Source organism: Mustela nivalis (assembly GCF_964662115.1).
Source record: "Mustela nivalis genome assembly, chromosome: 14".
NCBI lineage: Eukaryota > Metazoa > Chordata > Mammalia > Carnivora > Mustelidae > Mustela > Mustela nivalis.
The window spans coordinates 77006921-77022103 of NC_139033.1; the positions used below are offsets into that span (position 1 = coordinate 77006921).

Consider the following 15183-nt stretch of genomic DNA (forward strand, 5'->3'; position numbering starts at 1 on the left):
CTGCACGTTATCTTCTGCCCCAGGACCAGAAGGGGCATTTTTAGGACTTGGGGAATAATCTCAAACCTCTAATTCATAGTGAAATATCTTGATGAAATTTAAGAGAAGGGAAATTGGGCACAAGCCCTGAAAATTATCTTGGCTCAGCTGCCTTCAGGACAGTCACTCCATGGAAACAAATAGAAGGATATATTATAAACCACAGACCTGTCCATCCTGGGCTGTGGAGTAATGGATGATCAGCTCAGGCTCATCAGCTCAGCTGGGGCTTGACCTTGTGGTTGCGGGACACGTGTTATGTAGGGCAGTCTGCCAGATAGGGGACTTGTAGGGCTTTCTAGATAATTCAGCATCCCTACAGACCAGTGGGCGTTGGTTTTGCCATATGCTAAATATTTAGTTCTGTTGCTTTCATTGATAGGACAGGGCTTGCTATTTTGTATCTTGGCTATTGCAATAATATCTGGAATAATCAGCAGAATGCATTAATTAATTCAACAATTATTTGCTGAGCGCCTACCATGTGCCAAACACTGGGCTCCGTTTGGAGGGGAGCAGTGCGTGCTCTGGAACAGCAACTGTCCAGTAGAAATTTCTATGATGACAAAAATGTTCTTATCTGCCTTGTCTAATATGGTAGTTACTAGACCCATAGGCCTGGTATGACTGAGGAACTGAGTTTTTAGTGAATTTTAATTAATTTAAGTTTAAATAGCCACTTGTGTCCAGAGGTTGCCATATTGGACGGTATGTGTCTAGATTGGTCTTGGGTTGTATTTTGAAAAATTACAAAAAAGAAAAACATTCCATAAACTGGAAACATACGTTTGTAAAACCTTGAGTAAAATTGTACATTGCGCACTAATAATTTTATAATAAATTTCGGGAGTAGGTTTGCTGTGTATTGATTTATTCAAAGACATTTCGGTGGTGCTATCTATGTACTAGGTCCTGGAGGGAAGGGAAAATGGTGTGGAATATGGAAGTCCTCATCCTTGCTCTGAAGAAGCTCCCAGCTTTGTAGATAAGTGCCTCTATCCACACCCGAGCAATTACACAGCCACACACATAAACACCGGGGAACCGACTGCCAGGTGCCCCTTGACAAGTACGCCGCAGTCCCAGGTGGCCGACACTTCCATTCATCAGAGTCAGACAGCAGGGTCCCGAGGAAAATGGACATTTCTTTTTGAGAACAAAGAAACCATTCCTGGAAGTCCCCCCAGCCTCCTTCCTGTCATATTTTCTGGGCCTTAATTTCACCACATGTCCACCCTGGCAAGAGGAATGGATTACCACGACTGGCTTGGACTAGATTTATTCCCGTGGGTTCCTTCTGTTATGGGTGGGTCCCTGAACAAAATCCGGGTTCTGTTGGCAAGGACCCGGGGTGGTTGGAAGGGAGGTTGAATGGGCAATCGCTGTCTGAAAAGTTCCCATCCTCTCAATCAGAAAGGGCTTCTCCAGTCCCCGCGCTGCATTCCTTCCTTTGTCGCAGCAATCAACGTGTGGAGTGTGATAATGTGTTTGCTCAAGGGCCTGATTTCCTGCGAAGGATTGGGTGCCAACCACGCATTTTTCCCTGTTAATCATGAGCTCACTGTTGGACAGGCTTTATTCATCATATCTTTGAAAGCGCGACACCCAGCCCGGTTCCAGCCGTACTAAGAGCTCAGTAAGTATTTGTGGGACTGGATATGTATTTATCCAAGTACCATTCCCATCCTCTTTCTTGATTTACTCTTTCAGAGACTACACCTGCTGGTCTGGCTTGCAGCTGGAATCGGAGAGGAAAATCTATTTCCGTGAACGGAGATGTGTCAGAGGGAGCAGGCACGTGGCCGCTGGAGCCTGCAAACAGGCTCACGAGAGTCACCGTGGGATGAGACGGCAGTTAGAGGCTTTGGACAACGAACCAGTCCACCAAACGTAAGGTAGTTACATGGCGCCTTTCGTGCAGAAACTTCCAAGTGGATGCAGGAATCGAAGCCTTCGAGAATCAGAAGCTTGCATCAGGACTGGACGCGGGGATCAAAGCTGACGTGACTGACGCTTGGAACAGGTCTCTGTTAATTTACATGCAGCATAAAAGCAATCTTATCTAGAATCCTCCATTTATAGTCCTTGTGATTTTCTCTCTTTATTTGCACCTCTTCTCTTCTGCCTGGCTTCCTAACTCCTGGGTATCTGAGTCCGGGACATCTGTAACTTCTCAGCTGGGATGTTTATGGGGTGTCAGATGCCTACATATCGAGAACTCTTCCTGTCTCGGGGAATTAGATGTGAAGAGACAGAAAACAGGGCGCGAGACCACGTACACCTTAGCTCTGAGTTAGGTCATCTGAAAGCTATGTTCCTGGACCTCGTTATCTTAGCTTCCCATAGAAAAGCATCCAACAAATTAAGATTGAATATCGTGTCTTCAGCTTTTATAGAGGGCAGCTGACACAGAAATGTTCTTGTGAAGAGCGAACCTGGGTATTCTGCAAAAGCGCAGCGGAAGACTTAATCGTGTTACCCAAAGTCCTTTTTATAAGAATCTCGAAGGCTTTTATTTCTCTCAGTGAACATAAGATTGACAGGGACAAGTATATTCCATACAATGTCAGGGGACTCAGGACTGAGTCTGGGCCCTGACAACAGCCTGTCACACCGTGGTGACTGGTGGCATCGTTCACTTGTTCCTTTCAACCGAATTCGATTCTGGTTTTATTATTTACTTTTCTGTTGTAGACTGTGGATCATTTTCTAAGTTGCCTCAAATGTTTATGGATATGTATGCACACATTTTTTTTTTCCTATTTGCATACTCATCTACCTACCTATCTACACGTTAACTATCTTCCTAGCTATGCATGTGGTACATATCTCCATCAGCCTGGACTTCCTTAAAGTAACTGAGTTGTTTTTCTTTTCCATCTTTGGCCCAATGATTCAGGCATTTCCTACAAATAATTTGGAGGAAGCAGAGCCAGATGTGCAATGCGGCTTGACTATGGGGCGGGAGACCTTGGGCCGATTCCAGCTTGGCCTCCTGCCAAATGTCGCATCCTCGTTAAGTCACACATCCTCTAGGTGTTTCAGTTTGGTCATCTTTAAAATGGGATAATTATATCCACTTTGCCTATTGAACAGAGGACATACGTGTTTTGGTGTGTTGACGTCTAGAAGGTTGGGGGTACGGTGGCTTGTGAGGATGAAGCCTTTGGCCAGTGGCCTGGGCAGCTCAGCTGGTGTCCTCAGGGCATAATTAGAGTGACCTGAGGGTCATCTAAGTGTTTCCCTCCATTAAATCTAACATTTCCACCTTCAGGTTCGTTTCTCAGGATCCCATCAGAAAGTTATATATTTCCAGGGTTATTGACTGAGGGATGTTAGATTTCTATTTTGCTTTAGTTCTGCTCCATTTTTGCTAAAACTTTTGAAGAAAATGAACGACTTCTTATGAAGCTTAGACTGCTACTAGCTTGGATACGATTTGTAAGTTAGATTGCCTTTTTAGAACATAATGTCATGGGCAGAAGTTTTCAGATGAGCACGTCTTCTGCGTCTGTACTGTGTGGTCCACAGTTCCCTAGTCTACGTGAGCACAGATCTGGTCAACCTTTGATGCTTCTGGACATGTGACCTTTTAGGAGAGAAAAGGAGCTCTCAGGTGAGAGGTGTAGGATGAATAAGTGGAAGTAGAGAGCAGGGTGGAGGGTGCAAGAGTAGAGAGGGTGGCAGGGTGGACGTTTCTGGAACACTTCGTGTTCAGTATCAGGCCAGAGGTGGGCTTTCTCCATAAAGAGTGAGGGAAGCTGAGGAGAATTGGGCCTTCTAGCATAATACGCTCAAATTGACCTTCTGGAACTTGGGCCTCAAACCTATTTGCAAAACACTGCTCTTTTTGCATGGCTTGAGGGAGACTCAGGAGTGACTTGGGGATTCCATGTGGCTTCCCAAGCAGGAAGCCAGACCCTTCCTTATTTCCACAAAATTCCACCAGCCTCCCACTTCCCACATGGATTCTCTGGCTCCGTGGGACAAATGGGTATGGATTACTCTTGTATTGATGAGGAGAACAAGGAGCCAGAAAGGTTGTTGAGCCAGAAATGTTACTTGTTGAAAGTCACACGACTAGTTACTGGTAGGGCTAAATCTGGGAGCCAGTGTTGGGAGAGAGAGTCCTCCTCAGGCCGAATGTGTGCTTGTGGACTGTGCCAAGATTGCTCTTTCCCCCAGGCCACCTTTAAAGTTGTTCTTGCTGCCGATGCACTTGAGAAATGAGGTAATGTCTCCCCACCCTCTGCCCCTAAAAAGCAGACTTGCTAACTGTTGGCTGTGAAAACAGTGGATTCTCCAAGCTTGGTGCTCCTGGGCCACTTTACCTATAATACTGATTAGGGCTGGGATCACTGCTGTGGACCTTGAGGGCAAGAGAAGCTGGTGCCATTATGTTGATGCTCATGTTACCTGCTGTGTCACGAGTATAGTCCTTTTGTTTCTGACCCAGGAGCTCCTGTTTCCTGCCAGCCTCCATGAAGTAGAATCAGGCTAACCTGTTAGTGTGTAAGTGGGGTAAAGTCATGTCTTAGACCTGACATTTAGCTTCTTGAATCCTGGGTGGAGCTCCTTCCTCAGGAATGCCTTCTGTAAATACTTTAATCCAGGGGGAAGGAACGGTGGTCCCAAAGCTCATCTAGTGATATGACTGAACCTGCTCCATGTTCCTTCCTTTTGATTTCCTGGGCCTGGGCCTCTGTTGGCAGGCTGTCAGTAGGTATCGATGGTGAGTAGTTGACTGGCTTATTGGTAAATAGGGATCCCTAGAGGCCAGAAGAGGCCAGGCAGTGGAAGTGATAGGGAGGGAGCCAGGAGGAAGAGGGAGAATGGCAAAGGGAGAAGGAAGGTCATTTGGCAAAGACATTTAGTGTCCCTTTACCATTTTCTGTACCTGTCATACCATGACAAAAGGAGTAAGGTTGGGGAAGTCGCTCTTCTGAGGTGGCAACATCCTTGAGGATCTCAGGAATGGGGGAGGGAGGGCAGGGCTAGTGGCTCATGGGCGGGGGGGGGACTGTGTGAGGGAGGAGGGCTGCTGGAAGAAGAGGTCCCTTGGGGAGAGCTCCGCCTGTGTGGTCGGGTCGAAGAGTGGAAGTGAGGCCAGGACAGTGTTGTTATATCACTCGGAAAAGACTGAAGTTCATTTTTGCCTTGTTGACTAGTTCCTTGTAAGAATCCTGAAGAAATCTTAGCCACTGAGGAGAACTCTGACCAAGAGTGAGTGTTCCAGGCCCTGCCAGCCTCCTCACACACATGACCCACAGAAAGGCCAACTCTCTCCAAGACATATCAACCGCCAAAGAAGTCTGAAATGATAGCAGGTGTTTTTCAAAATAACTTTCCCTTTATTGGCTGAAGTAGATAGGCTCTGTCATAAAACCTTTAATTGCTCATCAAATATTTGGCTAAAATTGAGTCATTCTCTTTCAGGGGAAGTTAGCATTCTTAAATCCCTAACAAATGAGAGGTTTGTAAAAAATTTACCAAAGCACTCTTTGTGTGTATACACCATGGTTAATGGTCAATAAATAGATACTTTCCTTTATTGCCTAGAGGTTCTGTCTAATGTTTAATTAATTGTACCACTTATAAGAGTTATCTAATGTAGGTAAACTCCTAGAAAAAGAAAGTAGAGTGTTGGTTACAGGGAGTGTTGAGGACGGGGGAAGTGGTGAGTTTTTAAATAGGTCCAGAGTTGCAGTTTTGCAAGATGAGAAAAGTTCTGAAGCTCTGTGGTCCAACTATGTGAATATACTTACCACTAGTTTATGTTATGTGTTTTTTAAAAAGTCCTAATAAAAAAATTGTGGAGGATACCAGGGTAGGGTGAACACAGTATTGATTTTATAATTTTAACTTCCCTGGTTGATTGTGTCCTTTCTTGCTGTGGGAAGAGGCAAAGTTTCGAAAATGTTTAGAAAAGGGAAAACTTCCTTTGCATTGAATTTTAGACAACTCCTCAGACTAGGAGGTAGCAGTTAGTGGAATGTCTGCTCAGTCTACGGGAGTATACCACAGTATGATATTTGAATACACTTCACATGTCACTAAAGATCATTGCATAGTTTCTTGTGAGAAAGGAAATCATATTCAGACTTATTCATTTTTCAGCCATTCTAAAAGATCACTAATTAAAGAAGACCCTCTGGGTTTACAGTCAAAAGGGATGAAAGTAGGGTCTTGAAGGGTTCACTCTAAACCCATGTTCGTAGCAGCATTATTTACAATGACCCAAAGGTATACAGCTCAATTGTTTATCTACAGAGGAATGGATAAACCAAATGTGGTTTATACATTACATCCTTGGAATATCATTCAGCTTTAGAAAGGAAGGAAATTTGGACACAGGCTAAAATATAGATGAACTTTGAAGACCTTCTGCTAAATGAAATACGCCGGTCACAAAAGACAGATACTGTCTGGCTCCAGGTACACAAGATACCTGTTGTGGTCAAATTCAAGGAGACAGAAGGAGAATGGTGACTCCCAGGTACTTGTGAGAGCAATGGGTGCAGGGGAATGGGGAGTCGTTATTTAATGGATGTTGAGTTTCAGTGTTGCAAGATGGAAAGGTGGGTTTCCATCTTGGTGGTGATGGGTCCCCAACAACGTGAACACATGAAATGCCAGCGGGCTGCACGCTCAAAATGGTTGTTGTGAATTTTATGTTCTGTGTATTTTACCACAATTAAAAAGAATAATGATAAATGCTGCTAAAACCCCCCCACAAGTTAAACAAGAACGTCACCAATGTTTCCATTTATTTCTGCCAACCACTGGTCCAAGCTTAGAGGATGGTCTTCCCAACACTTAGCAGGCCAAACCAACAGGGTCTACCATGACTGAACTATGTCCGTTTTGTCTCACTGTCTTCTTTCTGACACTGTGGTCCTCTTATCTGATGAGCTGGAAAGTGGCTGAAATAAACAGGACCTGCCTTCTGCCCTGTTTGGTATTCTTCCCATATTCTCAAGTATTTGCAGTTTTCTACTGGGCATGTGTGTGAGGAAGAATTTCTAATATCAAAGATATTTTTTCTTATTAAAGAAAGCCCTCAATTTGGCCGTAAATAATCATCTCCGAGTGAGATGTTCAGATGTTACATGTGTAAAAATCAGTGATTCTTAAGTGAGACCATCACCATATTGACGTAAGTTGTCTGTTTACTACTGCCCTGAGAGCCTCACCAAGGTCGACATGACAACTGGATATTGGCCTATTCCCGTCCAAGTGAACATCACCAGTTCCACTAGCCCCGTTGGCAGGTGGCTGTGTGTTCAATGAGAACACTTAACTTTCTCCCACAACCACATTACCCTGTGTTGCTTTGTGTGCAAAGTTCCTGCTCAGAAAAGAGGAGCTTGGGCAGTTAAACCTACTGACAAAGCTATGGTGGTTGGAGACATAATTTAGTCCATATTAAAAAAAAAAAAAAAAGCCAGAACAATAAACCTGTATTTCCCTGATCAGCATTTACCCATAGGCATTTAGTTGAATTAAAGGAAGGAAAGGATGAATTTAAGCCAAGTAAAAAAGAAATGTATAGTGGATTTCTTAACCAGAGCAGAGCCTGGTATAATAGAAACAGTGTACCACGTCAAGGCAATGCAGCCTTGAGTCCCCTCCTTGGTGTTAAGATCTCAACTGCTTTGCTAATTCTGAATGAATAGTTGGCCAAAATGGAAAAAATTGGGAATATTAGGGAGCTCTGTCTGTCTCTGCCTTGAGTTGTTGACTTCCCCCTGATTGTTGACTTCCAACCTGTTGTCATGGCATCACCGTCTCTTGGATGTCTGGAAGCCCTATGGGGATGCAAGTTTTCCTTTCCTCTGGCTCCAAGAGCACATGGGCATGATCCAAAGAGGAAGGTTCTGTGATCATCATCATCCCTGTCTTACAGATGATGAAACAGAAACTTAAAGAAGTAATGTGCTCCGAGTTACACACTGAGAAAGCGGTAGATCTGGGACTGATCCCAGGGAGAGAAATGCAGTAGCCCAAGGCTACTGTGTGTGCTGTGTTGCCTTACATTACTGGGAAGGTGGCTCCCTATTTCTTCTAGCCTCACACAACCCTGTGTGGTTGCTTCTCAGATTAGAGAGTCCCAGGCTGCACTCAGAGACGTGTGGGCACAGTGAGTGGGGTCTCCCACGAGGCTGAGAGAGTAGGAATGCAGAGAGCCTCGAGGCTTGGGGAGATGATCTGGATGTAGCCCAAACAAAGTCCTGGTGTGGTTTTTCAGTCTGTTCTGCCTGGGGTACTGGCAAACTTCTTGTTAGCAACATTCCTCTTCTTGTTGACATATTCAGTATCTCCTTAGGATGCAAGCTGGTTCCAGAACATGGAGTTGGGAGGCCTCAGGCATGTCCAACCATTAGGGATCTAGAACCCCATCCCCATTCTTCCCCAACAACACATCTCCCTTGGGGGTTAGAAGGGTTTTTCTCTTTCAACTCCTAAATGTGAATGGATAAGAGAACTTACTGTTTGCTTGCTTTAGGAGCAAGAGGAGCTACCTTGTTGTCAGGGGTCCTGAGTTTTCCCAGAAGCCTAGTGTTCTGCTCTTCCCCTACTAGATCAGGTCACATACCCTGCCCGATCCAGGACACTCCTACACTTCCGCTGGATGAAAGCAGTAATGACCAGATCATGAATTTGGCAAAACAGCTTGAATACTTGATCGAAGCAAATCCTTGCTAAAATGTTTCTGCTTCATTCCAAACTTCCAGAATTACTTATTTACATTTTCCTTTTGTTGCTATCCTCTATTTTTAGGCTCACTAACCATGTAGCCTTTGGATTATGCCTTCTTGACCTTTCCAAGGGCATTGTTTGGAGTGAGGTCTTTTTCAGATCTGTTCTTTCTCATGTGTATGCACTCTCTAGGTTCTGTTGTCCACTCCACTCTTTTCTTTAAAACATGAGATTATTGGGGCACCTGGGTGGCTCAGTGGGTTGAGCCTCTGCCTTCGGCTCAGGTCATGATCTCAGGGTCCTGGGATGGAGCCCTGCATCGGGCTCTCTGCTCAGCAGGGAGCCTGCTTCCTCCTCTCTCTCTCTGCCTACTTTTGATCTCTGTCTGTCAAATAAATAAGTAAAATCTTTTAAAAAATTAAAAATATGAGATTATTAGAAGAAAAGTGTTAAATTACCATCTACACGGAGCATCGTGTGACATGCTACAGTATCCTTAGTGATGTTCCAGGTTTTGAGTTGTTGAGATTCAGTATCATCTTCTCCCTTCTCTGTCTTTTTCCGGGGGACTTCGTTAATACCTATCCATTCTCCTCTGGACACCAAAATTTGAACAGATGCACGTCCTTCACAAAAGGCCATTTGGTCCTGACTTGAGTGTCGTCAACCGTTCAGTTGACTCAGATAATACCTTTCTCCCTGGAGAGCCTTGGACTTGTCTCCGTCCACCAGGGCCCTTTTCTTCTCCTAAGACGGTTGTCTTAAGTCTGTTCATTATCAACGCAGACACTTGGCTGACATTTATCTTAATCTCTTTCCTTCCCTTTTTGAAGTTCTTACCCATTTTCTAATCGCTTCCTGCTTCCAACAACAGTTTCTCTTTCATGGACTCTTCAAACATAGTTCTCTAAACTTCGAGTGGTTTAGATTGAACTCAGCCAGAATGGGCTGGGACTCTGGAATGTGCACGCTTAGGATACCCAATGCCTTCCACTGGCTTACAGTTGACTTGAACTTTGAGTTTCAAGTCCCCCTGAGGACACACAAGTGGGACACTTCTGCCTCATACCTGTTTGTTTCTCTGGCCACTCCCTTTTCCTTCCTGTCTGGCATGTTTATCGCAGAGATCTAAGAGCCTTTGTGACTATGAACCCACATCTTCCCTGAGAGGGATGACAGGTGAATTGGGTGAGGGGCAGCGGGAGGAGAGTGAGAGAGGGAACGTGGTTCATTGAAGACTACGGATTTCCCCCACAGATTTATGGCTGATTCTCACTCACACAAGGCGGGATATTCCACCGCCCATTTTTTCCCAGACCCTCAAGTGGGTTTCTGACACATACCTGAAAAATGTTTTAAGGGGAATAAAGCTTTTCATTCCACTGAAGGCAAACATTGAGAAGTATGCGTGGATTAGAGCAGTGTTAAGGTGTGAACACACCTGAGCAAATCTTCTAGGTTCTGACACAGAGAGCCACAAGGATGGAAGAGAGAATCCTAGGGTCGTGTTATGGAGAAGGAAAGAAGACATAAGAGGAGAGGGTCCAGGATGTTGCCAATTCTGTATCTGTGTCACAATCTTGTACAACTAGGCACACTGCTATACCATGAAATTTGGGGCAGTTTGCTTACATTAGGAAGGAGGTGAGGTCATGGCATTCCTTGCAACGGTCTGAATGTGTGTGTCCTCTCAAAGTTTCTATGTTGAAATTCTAACCCTAGGGTGATGGTGTCCGGAAGTGGGGCTTTTGGGGGACGACTAGGCTGTGAGTCGAGGAGTGTGTGAGTGTAGAGCCTTCATGAATGGGACTGGTGCCTTTAGGAGGACCTCAGAGCACTCTCATGTCATCTTGCTTGCCAAGAAGTAGGCGACCTGGAAGAGGGCCCTCATGAGCACTGGACCACACAGGCACCCTGCTTGTCGACCTCCAGCTTCCAGAACTGTGAGAAATAAATTTCTGCTGTTTAAGCCACCAGGTCTACGGGCCTCTGTGATAACTGCCCATGCTGACCAAGACAGGCGTTGGGATTTACCAGGAGCACTCAAGTTTGGGGAATGTTCTGAGTAGATTTTCTTGAAGTGGGAGGAGAAAAATGATCATCTCTGATTTTTCTCTTACTCATAAATAAAAATCGAAATAGAGCTACATCTTTGGCACTTGAAAATTAACATTCTCTTTCTGCAAGTCATGGCATAAACATGGACAGGTCACTCCCTTCACAATGAGGGGAGGACTCATTTTAAGTTCCAATGCTCTGCCAACAGCCTGTGAAATTCCTTCTTCTGCTAAGTGTTTGCCTGTGTAAGAAGTGTTCCCTCTTCAAACCAGAGTGTTCTTACCAGGAGCCCAGGCCTGGAGCCAGCACCCAGAGTCTTAATCCAGGCTCTGCCGCCTCCCAGATGGGTGACCTGGTACGAGTTGCTAAGTCTTTCTCTGCCTGAAGCAGGATCAGCTACACAACCTGTGAGGCCCAGTGCAAAATGATAATGTGGGGGCAAATTGGTTCGAGAACATTCTACCACTCACGGGCCCAGGTGGACACATGGATTTGTCCCCCAAGAAGCCGGCCCTAGTACTCATTTGCCCGTGTTGATGAGGCTACAGATAACAGCCCTTCTCTGAGAGTGAGACTCTAGTGTGCTGTTGCTAACAGAGTTCTGGATGGATATTAGCGTCACCCACCGATGTGACTCACAGGTTTAGAGAGGGAGCCCCGTATTGGGGTCAGTCCGCCGTGGGCTTAGCCGGCCTGGACCAGACTCGTGGTGTCTCTGGCAAGTGTCTTCAAGCCCTTAGCTCTTCCTCTTGTGAGACAGAGACTGTAATGCTTGTCCCATGTCTCTCAGAGGGTTGTTCCAAGGGAAGTGCCATGTGCTGACCAAGTGCCAAATCACGGCCACCTGGTTTCAGCACCAGCAGCCCAGGAACTCCCTTTATGTGTGTGAGCCGGGGTGGGGGGCGCTGCTCACGGCATTTGCTGAACTCTTGTCAGGTTTTTTCCTGGGCAACGCATGCACCTGATTTCACTGACTCTCCCAACCCCAGATGCACAAGGCAGATAGCATCACCTCCATTTTGCAGGTGCCAAAGCTGAATTTTGAGAGGTCCTTGGCGGTTATAGCTGGGCCCAGATTGTTTTAGCTTTGAAAGCCTGTGCTCTCCTCCGCGCCAGGGGTCCTCGATGGTCGGGATGCGTCAGAATCCCTGGACAGCCCACCCCAGGTTCCCAATTCAGCAGCTGGGTGGGTCCAGGGGTGTGCATTTCTAACAAATTCCCAGGGGATGTTAGTGCTGCTGGTCCAGGGACCACCTTTGGAGAACTGCTGCTCCAAACAAGTGTTCTCTGTCATCGGAGTCACTTGGAGACGTGGGGAAAGGCTAATGCCAGGGTCCCCACACCCAGAGATTCCGAGGTAACTGATCTGCGGTATGGTGTGGGCATCGGGGTTTAAAAAAGCTCCCCAGATAGTTCCAGCATACAGCCCGTGTTCAGGTCTATTGCTCTGTGCCTTGTTATTTCCTGACATTCGAAGATGAAATGAGGCAATGGGTATCCAGTGGCTTTGGGAACCAATGCAGGCGTCATGTCCCCTATCTAGAGAGAAACACCAACTCCAGAACTCCACCGGCTTAGAGCCCAGACCGGATACTCAGATGCATGCTTGAGCCCTTATACAAGATTGAGACAAAATCCCCACCAAAGAAAATGAAGAACAGATGTCTGAAACATGCTGGGGCTTTAAAAGTGTTTTTCATCTCTGACTTTGAGAAAAATATTAGCTGGAACCAGATAAGAGGCAACTCCCAAGGCCAGCTGATGCCCTTGTCCCAAGGTGCCCAGCATAAGCAGAAGCGGTACGGGGCCTGCAGACCTCCCACATCCAGGCACCCTCCAGCTGGGGGTTCTGAGTTCATTCTTTTCCTTCCCGAAAGAAAACTCTAACTATGCTTCAATGCCCGTGGTCCCGTGCTGCTGGGAAGCCGGCTATAGGGTAGGTGTTTAAGGAAGTGTCCTGCTCACGTAGGGATGTAGGGATGCCTGCATTTGGGGGTAGAGTTTCAGGATTTAAGAAAAAAAGAACAAAAAACAACAAAAAAGAAATAAAACAACAAAAAAGAAACAAACAAAACTCTCCCAGACCAAATGCCTACTTACCTTTGAATGCCAGATAAATGATGAAAAATGTTCACAGTCAGTCTGTCACATGAAATCCTGGAGATGTACTTATGCTAAAAAAAAGCACTCGTCGTTTCTGTGCATTCCAGTTTCTGTGGGCATCGTGTGTCTCCTCTGGGACTCCTGCCTGGGGAGGGCTTTATTTTCGTTAAGGTGTCCCCATGCTCCAGGGCCCATTTCTTAAATGACTCCTCCTCCCCATCCCGAGTAGATAGAAAAGGTATTATTCACGAAGAAACACTCTGGGGAGCTGAGCTTCCTGTTAGCAAGAGGGAAAGACCAGGTCTAGAACTTGATTCCCTTGATTTGTAGTTTTATGTTTTTTCCTATTCATTTGGCTAAACTTCATCAGGAAAAATAATGCCAGGAGCTGAGCCCTTGGCTGAAGGGCAGGCAGTTAGGTGCGCATCTTAGCTTTACTTCCTTTTGGGGAATCACTGACCTCCTAAATAGAATGCGTACAGTTGGAATCAGATATACCTGGCTGTGGAGGGGAGGGACCGCCAATCCTCCCCCCCCCCCCGCCCCCCAAGCCCTTCTAGATCCTTCCAGGGCTTCTGCTGTCAGCCACCTGGGGGCAGCAGAGGGCAGCAGATGCCTGCGAGCAGGGGGTGGGGAGCTGGAGGGTTCGGGGAGGCTCTGGGCAGTGGGAGGTGGGTGCATGCAGGACCAGCACAGCTTCATGGAGCAGGGCAGGCCCACTGTGGTCTGGCTGTGAGGTTCAGCCTCTGAGTGTCCTTGTGAATCACCATTCTGAGCTGGGAGTTCGATGAAAGTGTGCAGGGTCCTGGTCCACAGGGTGGGATGGTGGCGGGAGGGGGGTGGTTCTCTGCTCTGGCCAGAAGGATTTCAGAGAAGAGAAGCCGGGCCAATGCTATCCTGCTGTTTCGGGAAGGTAGAATGTTCCAGAATGTCTGTGAATGCTCAGCCTGGGGTGGGTCCTGTTTGGTAGGGTTTAGGGAGGCAAAGCTCCACCAAAGGAGACATGAACTTCGATTTCTTCCTGTTTCATTCGGCCCCAGTTCTAGACCTGGGGTTTCTTTCATGTACAGAACTGCTTGTTGGAAACCAAGGCTGTGTTTTGTTCAAAGGGCCTGAGATCAAGTATTAGTTTAGTTAGGGTGAGAGAGCACCCTTTGCAGTATTGATTCTTGCAGCAAATCTGTGTACAATTGTGGGAACTCAGACCCTCTCAAGCCTGCTGCCCAGACTGGCCTTTGGAGCTGGGTTTGTCCTTGGGCCTACAGGTACGTCTAATGCTGGAATCCCAGGGCGGCTCACGGCTAACCTGGATACAGCCTTTCCAACCAGCTACTGGATGAAGAAGACAGTGTCGGGCCCAAGAGCATGTGTGGTGTGTGTGTGTGTGTGTGTGTGTGTGTGTGTGTGTGTGTGTGGTGAGGAATATACACATATTTATGGAGTGTGTAGTTTCTATGTGGCAAGAAACTCCAGTTGAGTTTTGCCTCTCATACTATCCAAACATTTTCTTTCTCATCCTGTCCTCCAATCGTGAATTCGATGGATCAGCTACTGAAGAGCCTCGTCGGGCCATTGGCCATTTTTGTGCAATATCTTCCCTGGGTTTCTCTCCCTGTGTCCTTCTGCCATTAGACTCGGTTCTCAGACCATTCTCAGACACCTCAAGCTCTTCCACGGTCCAGCCATGTTCAGATGTAAGATGGCGGGGAGGGGCCATCTTACCCTTTGCTCCCTCTGGTGAGGCCTAAAACTCAGGCCCTCCTCAAACACAGAAGACTAATGGGAGACAGAGGGTGAGGCTTTTAGGTGAGGTTTTGAGGACTGCTCCTGGGTACCATACAGCTGACAAAAGACCCAAGAACCCACCTTTCTATGGTGAGTTGTGATTTGCAGTTATCTTCCCTTACCTCATTTTTCTAATTTGTTTTTTATTTTTAAAGATTTTATTTATTTATTTGACAGAGAGGGACACAGCGAGAGAGGGAACACAAGCAGGGGAAGTGGGAGAGGGAGAAGCAGGCTTCCTGTGGAGCAGGACTCTGGGATCATGACCTGAGAGGAGGGCAGATGCTTAACGACTGAACCACCCAGGCGCCCCTCCATTACCTCAATTAATCCTAGAACCAGAGCAATACAGGTGTGTGGTCCTAACACATTCCTCCCTGGAGAGCCTGAGAAAAAAATGACTCAGAGGTAGATAGTGAGATTCATTTTGGCCACCTCATTTTCAGAACTGAATTGAGATTTCTATCCCTGTTCCTGGCACTCTACAGTGGGGGAATC

At 46.4% G+C, this 15183-nt stretch overlaps 1 long non-coding RNA gene across 1 annotated transcript; it reads left to right on the forward strand.

The window, feature by feature from the left end:
• Window positions 1–1359: 1359 nt before the first annotated feature.
• On the forward strand, window positions 1360–2114 carry LOC309847333. Its single transcript, XR_014302405.1, has 2 exons — window positions 1360–1675; window positions 1750–2114. It is a non-coding gene; the product is annotated as an uncharacterized lncRNA (long non-coding RNA).
• The last annotated feature ends 13069 nt before the right edge of the window (window positions 2115–15183 follow it).